An 11,277-nucleotide genomic window follows, 5' to 3' on the forward strand; every position below is an offset into this window, starting at 1 on the left:
AAATGTCTGTAACTTAGATTTACTTGAAGAATATTGTCAGCCCTGAATAAAAGGTGGTCATGTTTAATGCAAGATAAATAGTTTCAGTCAAACACACAAACTGCAACATGAGCAAAAAAATGAGACCCCAATTTGTAGTGGTGGTGTATGATTTAAGTATCCATGATGCATTCTGTTATGTTATTTTATTACATGAGTACCTATAAATAGTAACAAATTTGTGCTGAAATTTCTCCCATTATCGCATTGCGTCGTGCATTATCACATCAAAATAAGCCCCGGGGCCATTATCGATAATGGCCCTGGCGTTAGCGCGGGAAATTAACGTCCGTAAACAGAAATGACGTCATGGCGTTTCATGGAGGTAAAACAGCGAATATTTCCGTTTTATTTTATCATCTTGAGCGTAACATTGTGTATTCTTCGTGAAATAACGTATTTTTATCCCTAAATTATGCAATAAGCAAAAAAGTACATCTAGGAATTTAATTTTATACAGTAAATAGACTCATACAAATAGGCCTAATATAGAAACTGAAAAGCTGGAATTTATTGTGCCAGAAGATGCAAGTACCCATAAAAATGACACAAAAAATTTTTTTTACTATATTATAGGTAAACATGTAATAAACAGGTTAATAAATGGGAGAGCGGTGCCTTTGAGTGATAATGGCCCTGGCAAGGTGATAATAGCCCGAGGGCCATTATCACTCAAAGGCACCGCTCTCCCATATATTAACCTATACATTATGCCCTCGAAGGTGGTCATATTAAAACCGCACTGTCCGTACGTGCGTAATACATGCATAAATGTGTAAATTCTTGTCCGGGCTGTAACTCGGCCATCCATAAAGGGATTATGAAACAACTTGGCATAATTGTTTACCATAATAAGACGACGTGTACTGCGCAAGACCCAGACCCCTAGCTCTAAGGTCAAGATCACATTTAGAGGTCAAAGGCCAGCGGGGTCTGTTTCGTATTCGGTCCAAAACTCTGCCATCCTTTAAGGGATTTTGAAATAACTTGGCATAAATATTAACCATAATGAGATGACATGGCATGCTAAGACCCAGTCCCCTAGCTCCAAGGTCAAGGTCACACAGGTCAAAGGTGAACGGGATCTGTTTCGTGTCCGGTCCATAACTGCTATTGATGGAGGGATTTTGGAATTACTTGGCATAGATGTTCCCCATAATGAGACAACGTGTCGTGCGCAAGATCCAGAGCCCTGACTCTAAGGTCAAGGTCACAAAGGTTGACATGTTTTTTTCTTGTCCGGTCCATAACTCTGCCATTGATGAAGAGATTTTAAAAAATACGTGGCATAAATGTTCCCTATATTGAGATGATGTGTCATGCGCAAGACCCAGACCCCGAGCTCCATTGTCAAGGTCACACGTAGAAGTCAAAGGTGTTTCTTATCTGGTCAATAACTCTGCCATTTATCAAGAGATTTGAAAAAAAAATTGACACTGAAGGCCAAGGTCAAAGGAAGCTGAAAGGTCATATTTGTCCTTCATATTTCGTGTTGGGATCGCAACTTCGTAACAGTCAAGGTAATTACTTCAATATTGGCATAGGTAGGTGGCAGTGAGACGATGCGCATGAACCAGGTCAAAGGTAAAGGTCACAGCAAGGTCAAATGTGATTAACTATTCAAGGTATAGACTTCAAGAGCCTCGGGGTGGATAAACTTTTCTCAAACTTTGCGGATTAACTTGAAATGACTAATATGACTAAAAAACTATACACATCTTACTTTTCACAAAAGATCTTATTTATACTTCTTTGTTCTCACACTTCTGCTGGAACGAACTTTCCATGCACCCTTTACATGAAGATGTTATTTCTAGGCCACGTCTTTGGTCATCTTACGATACACCTGTGTAGACACGGAACGAACTTTCCATGCACCCTTTACATGAAGATGTTATTTTTAGGCTCTCTTTTGCCATACACGCCTTTGGTCATCTTACGATACACCTGTGTGGCACATTTTTCTTGTTTTTGTTTTTTGTTTTTTTTTGTATCATGTCGCACCAACAACACGATTATAGGTCAAATGGCGATTTTCAAGCTTTGAAGACCCAGGTGCCCCTCCGTGTATTATTTTATCACGGGTGGGAGCCTGCGAGTAGAACCACCGACCTACCGTAAGCCAGCTGGATGACTTCCTTACATGAAGAATTCAACGCCCCGAGTGATACTCGAACCCACATCATTGAGGGGCAAGTTATTTGAAGTCAGCGACCTTAACCATCCCCCGGGGCACAGAAGAAGCCAGTGAGAAAATCAATCAAATCTAGCAAATGAAATCAAAATAATGAACGCTGTCAACTTTTTTTCACAAGTGCGGAAAAGATCTCGGCTAAGGCCAAATGCATCACCCCATCCAGCGACATACATGTGTAACTTTGTTTATACTTATTTACGTTTGGGTGGATTTTCAAGCAAGTTCCACCATACATGGCCAAAAGTACATATTTAAGTTCCACAGCTAATATTCTAATTAATATGCTTTTCTCTGTCGCTAGAGTGACGTCAAGTTTGTTGCGACCAAGAAAGAGCGCTGCTGTATGTTATCTACTGTTTTAGATTAAGGGCATATTAGAATCGAAATAATTTATACCCAAACTGTATTTTAACACTATTTATACACTCGGGCGGTAATACGTCGTACAAATAATTTCACTTGGGCTGCCCCCTCGTGAAATTATAAAGCCCGACGTATAACCGCCCATCGTGCATAAAAAAGTGTTAAAACACTCTTTTGCTATAAATTATTTCTTAAAAAAAACAATGTTGACACCGAGTACGTAGCCCAATCTCTTTACGGAATGAACACGAGATAAAAAAAAAACTCGACTCCTGCAATGAGCATCTAACCTAAGCAGCAAGAAATTATGGGGAAACAGTTTCAAAACGTGTAAAACGTTCTCGACTATTTTGAAAATGCTTTGTAATCGGTTAGATTTCCATAAAACTGCGAATTTAAAGCCTCTGGAGCGTCAGATTTCTGATTTTACATGGATTTTAATTTGGCACGAATTGGACTCGCCCGTTCGTCGGCGTCGGCTACCGATTCGGTTAAGTTTTTATATGTAAGTTGGTATAGATCATAGTTCAGTATCCTCGGATTGAAATGGATTTAAACTTAACTTGTCCACTGTGGTGAGCTGACATGCATTGTACAGCTTCCGTAACTTATGCCCTCTTTTCGAATTTCATTCATTTAAAATGACCGTTGAATAGTCGAGCTTTGCTGTCCTCCCGACAGCTCTTCGTGGTACAAAAAAAAGTTAACTTTAAAGATACTTTAAATCATTTAAATTAAATTTATGGACTGAAATAACTTCCATGTGAAATCCCTGTGTACATTTTTGGTAAAAAAATCAAAATGTTTAACAACTTTTGTATATATTTGTTGTTTTTAACGCTAACTAAATTATTCTGACAGTTTCATATTGATACCGCTATAAAAATAGCCAAAATTGCAATTTTCAACCTTTGTGCTCTAACATTGGCTAGAGTGCCGTATTGATATATTTATAAAACTTATCTTGGAGCTATTTACCTGGACGCACTTTCAATCAATACCATTATATACACATACTAGATCTAGATGTCTAACAAGAAATCAAGGAAAAGCAGTGTTACGAAAAAGGCAAAATCAAACTGTAGTAAACATTGCCAAAATCTTAGATATTTACTTTATTACCAGTAGATAATGTATACATTTTAAAACGTATTTTCTTGCGCAGCTCAACCATTTACAAAATCTCAGCGTCAAGTATTTTGATTTTCAGTTCAAAAACGTCATTTTCTTTCTTCTCGACTGAGACTTCCTCTGACCTGCTGCATGTGGCGCAATTTTCATCCTCCTCCGACGCTGATTGTTCAGTTGTCGGCACCTGAACGGACGTACATTCAGTCCCTACCTCAGATTTCGAAGATACTGGCTTTGTATATATTTTGAATTTGGATGCAGGTTTTTCCTCTGGTATTTTCGTCTGCGTAGTAGCGACTTCCGTTGGTAAATGTGTCAGACGCGTCGGTAGGCGACGCATAAACTCGCTCGTTAAGTTCATGGTTTCATTTACAGTATCTTGTGACAAAATACCGACACTTCTCAAATCGCCAATAATTCCTTCTTCTTTAGGATCAATCTTTGGTGCGTAGTTTTCACACTTTCTAGATTTCAACAGTCCCCTTTCTTCAAGTTCGAGTCGTACTTGGTTCTTGTCTTTACCGAGTTTCCACGGATGCACGGGACCGACCGGCCGTAATTCACCGTCGGCGCGTTTAAATAAAGGATTGTCCGGTTTGACTCGTTTCAACAGAGGGTTTTCTAGCATCGAAGTCAGTGTAGATACACTCTGTACATCGTCGCCGTCTGTTGTGGCTGTAGATTTTGGAGAAACCTGTGTTGTCAATGAAAGAGATTTGGAATGTTTGCAATCGTCCATGTGATTTACCTCAGGAATCACAGCTTCCCAGGAACTACTGTCTTTGCTTTCATTTTTCTCTTTCTTTTTTCCAGCTTCCTTTCTTTTCTGTTTGTTACCTCCTCTCACACGATCGTCTTCTGAATCATTATGTAGCTTTTCATATTTTACGTATTCGCCGATGTCAGTGTCGTTCACTTTTACTTTACACTTACTCCCAATAACACCCATATTTTATCTAAAGTTAGATTTCGGTGTCGTCTTTGGAAAGTTTACGGAACTGGTGACGTCTTGTTTGTACACCGTTATGTCGTCACTTCCGCCAGACGTCTTTGACGTGACACCTAGGAGACAAAAGCTGTAACAAAATGGCGCTAATATGAGATTCACTAAAAAGGTTGCGATTATTTGATTTGTAAGTACACCAATAAAATGGGATCAAGCATTTCGAAAAAGCGGGAACGAAATGCTTGCGTTCTGCCCCGGTTTCAACAATGCAGCGGTTGTCGGAGGCCGCAAAATGAAAGAATTTTTCCTGAACCAGAGTTTGTCAATACCTCAAAGAGGATGTCTCGACATCCACAGACAAGTTCGCACGAGACAAACTACGTTGCAAATTCTGAATTTCCATATTACAAACCTAAAGTAGTGACAGTCCGACCTAGGCCTGCGGAAAAAGGAAACCCACGTCATATTAACGTGATGCGAAATGACGATATCAACAACGTTCATAGCAAGCAATTTCTTATGTATAACGAACGGTACCCGATATCTGATTCTGATAAAAAGGACTTTTATGAATCCAGAAATCACAAATCATACAAATATGTCAACGACAGAAGATGGTCAGTGCCGACGGTGATACCGGCAAATATAACTATTGAACCTGGGAACATTCTGCTTCATAAAACTGTAGCAGAATTAAGAGAATCGAATCGAATTCAGCCGTATGGTCGTCATTATTCTTACGCCTGTGACATGGAGCCTGAATATTTTCAAATGAGTGGCAGAAGGCCACCGACGCCGACGCCAGAGACTTGGTACCCTGCTCAACGAACGGCAGATTACCTAGTAGCATCGTCTTTATTAGCAGCTGAACAACAGCGCGAACGCCGAAATAACTACAGATAGATTGTATGACTTTAAACACAAACTTGCATTATTTTTTTCCACGTTACATGGCATTTCCTATTTTCATTAAAATGATTTTGTAATCGAGAGTAAAACATCTAATAAAGATTTCTTTTGTGATTTTAATGTTATGTCAGTATCAGACTATAGCAGTATTTAATGATTTGGAGATATAAATAGCGTTGCTCAGCTTTTTTCCTTAATATTTTTATAACTTCTTTGTCGTGTTTAAACATATTAAAACATGGTTCTGCTACGTAATATCCCTAAAATGAAAAATAAAAAACAATACTTAACAGACCGGACTGGCGAAGTATCCTTTCTTCAGTTAAGAATGAAGTGCGTTTAATGCGGATTTAAAACATAAAATCTTGATTTGCACAATTCAGATCAAGGGTCATGATTTCTAAACAAACGAGAGCTTTGAAGGCAGTGTATCGTTCACTGACCTAATGACAAACTTCTAAAATTGATTGTTGGTTTCTTCAACCAAAAAGCTATAAAAACAAATAAATGTGTTTTATATTTCTGTGCTTCAACAAAGTATCAGAACTACAGTATATCAGGTAGCAAGAGCGGCAAATGGAGTGTTCACTGTATTTTTCTATGATTGACTTAGAGACCCAGTTTTTAGTTCCAGATCAAGAGAAGCATTCTCGCTGGGTTACATGTAAATCAATCTAGCTCAAAGATCGTTATAAAAATTGACCAAGTGATCAAATTTACCGAGCTTTTGAACTCAGACGACCTAATTTCGGACTTGCTGACGTATTTTGACCATGTCGAAAGTGACTTTTGAAAAAAAAACAACAAGGTTTTCCTATGCTTTGAACTTGCGACGTAGTATTTTACCCAATTTGAAAACTTATAAGAGTACCATGCCAGGATACTATAGGCCAAGTTTGGTGCGATTATGACCAAAAGCACCAGGCAAGATATGTGACAAACTTAAAAATGACAGATGCTAAACTATCCCTCTATAACGGGTTCTGTATCGCTAACCGGACGTAGTTCTTACCCAAGATGACACAAAGGACAAATATTCTTACCATGTGTTAAAGACCCACACCAAATAACTCTATTCTTATGTATTTCCAGGAGGGTTATCATACACGATTAGCCGTATGCACAGTATTTGATGTATTAATTTGTGTTTAGAAAGTTTCTACAGAAAGAAATGGTTAGTCATCTATGTTTTCAAAACCACAGTGAAAAAAAATGGCTGAATAATTTTGCAAAACACATTTATTCTGAGGCCAAAATTTTCCACCTGTCATATTGTATTATAGCTGTATTATCAAAATGATTTTCAGGAAGTTCGGCCCCATGATGTGGGAGGATAATGTAAATCACTAAGTTGTGTGTGTGTGTGTGTGTGGGTGTGAGTGTGTGTGTGTGTGTGTGGGGGGGGGGGGGGGGTCTTTAAACTGTTGTTTTTAGGAAGCGAAGCCTTCCCAGAGTTGCCAATCTACGTATACCGACATTAGTGAGATTGTGGTTACAAATGCCGTTACTACCTTTCTCCATACATACGCTATAAAAGTAGTTCAGTACTTCTATGAAATTCAAGGGTCTGAGAGTAAACAGATCGATACCATTTCTTTAGCATATGCAATAAATGTGAACACTTCCGATTTCTAAATGAAAAATATGGCAGGGATTATAAGTTCTTGTAAAGGACTTTGTCTACGCGTTGTACTACTTTACGACGTAAATATTTATCACGTGACTAAGACCAAGAGCACATGGTTCCGGTTCAGCGCTACATTTCTCCATGCATGCGCCGTAAAAGTAGTTCAAAACTTACAAGAAATTGAAAGATATGAGACGTTATTATGGATACGCAATTAATTGTAAATTTTATAAATGTATTGATTTTTGTCTACGCGTTGAACTACTTTAATTACGCGGTAAATATTTGTCATGTGACCAAGGCGAATGACTCACGGAAAACTATATTAATCCGCTAAAAATATAAGTCGTCGGCTTTTACGAAATACTTGCAAAAAATAGTAGTAACTCATAATTGAAAATACCATTATAGGGCCCTTTTCATTACTGATATGATGCTAGTCTTGCCAACCCTCTTGTGGTATTTTGTTGATTTGCTACTAGTCTGACCCAATTATTTTCAAGTGTGCACACAGTCAGTTGGATTTCTTGACATGCAGAGAATATTAATTGGGCCTTCAACATACTGAAAGTTTAATCTAACTTTGTTGGTTTTTTTGTAAGATTTTTAAAAATTTGTTACACAGTTTTGTAAGATCTTTAAAAATTTGTTACACAGGTTTGTAAGATTTTAAAAAATTGTTACACAGTTTAGAAAATAAATATTTTAACATTTTCTCTGTTTGTTCTCTTGGTTTTATGATTTGACTGTCTGTCGAATCTGCTTTCAGTCTAGTCTGTTTGACTTTCTTAGAACCTTGCCAAAGACATAAACAGCCCCCATTGATTTTGGTGTCGAGGTCAGAGCGACCTTTAAAGCCTTCGTCTACTTTTACTGATGATCAGGCTTCATACATACAGACATTGGTTCCCTATTAGATCTAGAGCCAAGTCAAAGATTATGATTTGTGTAACCTTTACCGACTTTGGTCTGGATGTTGGTTATTTTTGGGTTCAGTGAGTTAAAAAAACTGGAAGCATTTAGCGAAATATTGGAAAATGATGGAATATTTTCTGGCCTGGATTCTCGATTAAAATTCATACCGGTTCAGCTACGCTTCCCTACAGTCCTCTCAGGGCTTTGATTTTTATCTAGTTTTTGATACAAGATGACACAGTTTTGAACTTGACATGGATTTCATAAAGACAAAAACAAAGTTTCATTAAGAGGAGGTATATGAGGCATATAGAGGGTTTTAACAGGGTCTTTGCCATTATAGGACCTAGATTTTACTAAAGCCAACACACATAGATTTCATTAAAAATCTAATCAAGATTCATGAAAAATTAGGTAGAAAAGGTGACATCTGGAGTGTCAGATTTAACTTAGTGACCTAGTCAGCCCAGCTACATCAATGACCTAGATTTTCACAAACAAACATTTTGAGCATCTTTTTAAAGATGAGACCATAAAAGTGTTCAAAAACGTTTTTCTTGTCTTTCTTTTTTTAGCTCACCTGTCACGTAGTGACAGGAGTTTTTGTGATGTCGCCCGTCCGTCGTCCATTCACAATTTCTTGTGAACACGATAGAGACCACATTTTGCAACCGATTTTAATAAAACTTGCACACAACTTGAATTGGCATAATATATCGGTTCCTTTTAAAAACTGGCCAGATCCAATCATGGGTTCCAGAGTTATGGCCCCTTGAAGAGCCAAACTTTGTTATTTTGGCTTTTGCAGCCATATAGATACTTCATTTAGGGTTTGATTTGATACAAACTTGCACACAATTGAATTGGCATAAAATCTCGAGTCCTTTCGAAAACTGGCCAGACCCCATATCGTGGGTTCCAGAGTTATGGCCCCTTAAAGGGCCAAAATTTGCTGATTTTGGCTTGTGAACACGATAGAGACCACATTTTACAATTTGAATTGGCATAATATCTCGGTTCCTTTCGAAAACTGGTCATATCCCATCATGGGTTCCAGAGTTATGGTCCATTAAAGGGCCAAAATTTGCTATTTTTAGCTTGTGAACCAGATAGATCACATTTTGCAATTGATTTTAATAAAACTTGCACAAAACCTGTATTGGCATAATATCTCAGTTCCTTTCGAAAACTGGCCAGATTTAATCATGGGTTCCAGAGTTAAGACCCCTTAAAGAGCCAAAATTGTTATTTTTGCTTTTGCAGCCATATAGATACTTCTTTTACGGTTTGATTTTAAAGAAACTTGCAAAATATATTTAACAACAATAGATCTTGGATAACATGATTAATCTGGCAGATCCAATCATAGGTTCCGGAGTTATGGCCCCTGAAAGAGCAAAATTTGTTAATTTTACCTTGTAAACACGATAGAAGTGACATTTTACATTTGATTTTAATCACACTTACACACATTTTAAGTCGTTCCTTTCAAAAATCAGCTCGATTCCATTATGGGTTCTAAAGTTACTGCCCCTGAAAGGGGCAAAATTTTCTATATTGGCCCCTTCAGCTATATGGCGGTTTTATTTACGCTTTGATTTGATACAAACTTGCAATGAATGTTCATCTTGATGATCTCTATGCGAAGTTCAAAACCGGGTTATGTGGTATAAAAAACTAGGTCGCCAGGTTAAATCAAAGGTTAAGCTTGTTAACACCCTGGAGCAGTAGAGGCCACATTAGTATCTGTTCCTTTCAAAAACCAGCTAGATTCCATCATGGGTTCTAGAGTTACTGCCCCTGAAACGGGCAAAATTTCCTATATTGGCCCTTTAAGCTAAATGGAAGTTTCATTTGTTTTGATTTGATACAAACTGGAACAGAATGTTTATCTTGATGATTTCCATGCAAAGTTCTAAACTGGGTTATGTGGTGTCAAAAACTAGGTCACCTGCTCTAATCAAATAAGTGCTTGTTAACACTCTACAGGCCATACGTATGGCCCTATCTTCATGAAACTTGGTCAGAGTGTTCATCTTGATGATTCTTAGGCAAAGTTCAAAACTAGGTCATGTGGGGTAAAAAACTAGGTCACCTGGTCAAATGAAAGGAAAAGCTTGTTAACACTCTTGAGGTCTTATTTATGGACCCTATCTTCATGAAACTTTGTCAGAATGTTCATACTGATGATTTCTAGGCCAAGTTTAACAGGTGAGCGATATAGGGCCATCACGACCCTCTTGTTTACATCCGCACAATCATAGGTCATATGACAGCATTCCAGCTTTGATGTTGGAGAAAAATCCTTGGTGCCACTCTGTGCATTACTCCATCACAGGTGGGCAATTGGGCAAAACCAACGACCTTCAAAAAGTTAGCTGGATGGCTTCCTCACATGAAGAATTCAATGCCTCAAGTGAAACTTGAATCTAAATCGGTGAGGGAAAAACGTTTTTCTATAATCTGACTTTGTGGCATCTTCTTAAATTATTTCAGATAGCCATGTTTCAATCATGGACTTAAATGTTAAAGCCAAACATTCTGACCAAGTTTCATGAGGATCAGGTACAAAATGTGGCTTCTAGATGACCAGTTTTTCATACAGAAATTCTATGTTTGATAAAAATCAATAAGTGAAAACAAGGAATTTTTAAGACTAACAATTGACCTGGGTTTAGAACAAAGATGATCCAGTTACACACTCTATCTAGACTTATACAGACATTTATTCTGACAATGTCACATGAAGATGAGGTAAGATAAAAATCTGTCTTGGAGTCGGTTAATCAAAACAAGAGGACCATGATGGTCCTGAATCGCTCACCTATCCCCACATGACCCAGTGTTGAACCGAGTATGACGTCATTATTTCTATTATTTGACATAGTGACCTAGTTTTTGAGCACATGTGACCTAGATATCATCAAGATAAAAAATTCTGACCAATTTTCATGAAGATCCATTGAAAAATATGGCCTCTAGAGAGGTCACAAGGTTTTTCTATTATTTGACCTAATGGCCTAGTTTTTGAAGGCACGTGACCCACTTTTAAACTTGACCTAGATATCATCAAGGTGAACATTCTCACCAATTTTCATGAAGATCTCGTGAAAAATATGGCCTCTAGAGAGGTCACAAGGTTTTTCTATT

The sequence above is a fragment of the Mercenaria mercenaria genome, chromosome 1 (genome assembly GCF_021730395.1).
Source record: "Mercenaria mercenaria strain notata chromosome 1, MADL_Memer_1, whole genome shotgun sequence".
NCBI lineage: Eukaryota > Metazoa > Mollusca > Bivalvia > Venerida > Veneridae > Mercenaria > Mercenaria mercenaria.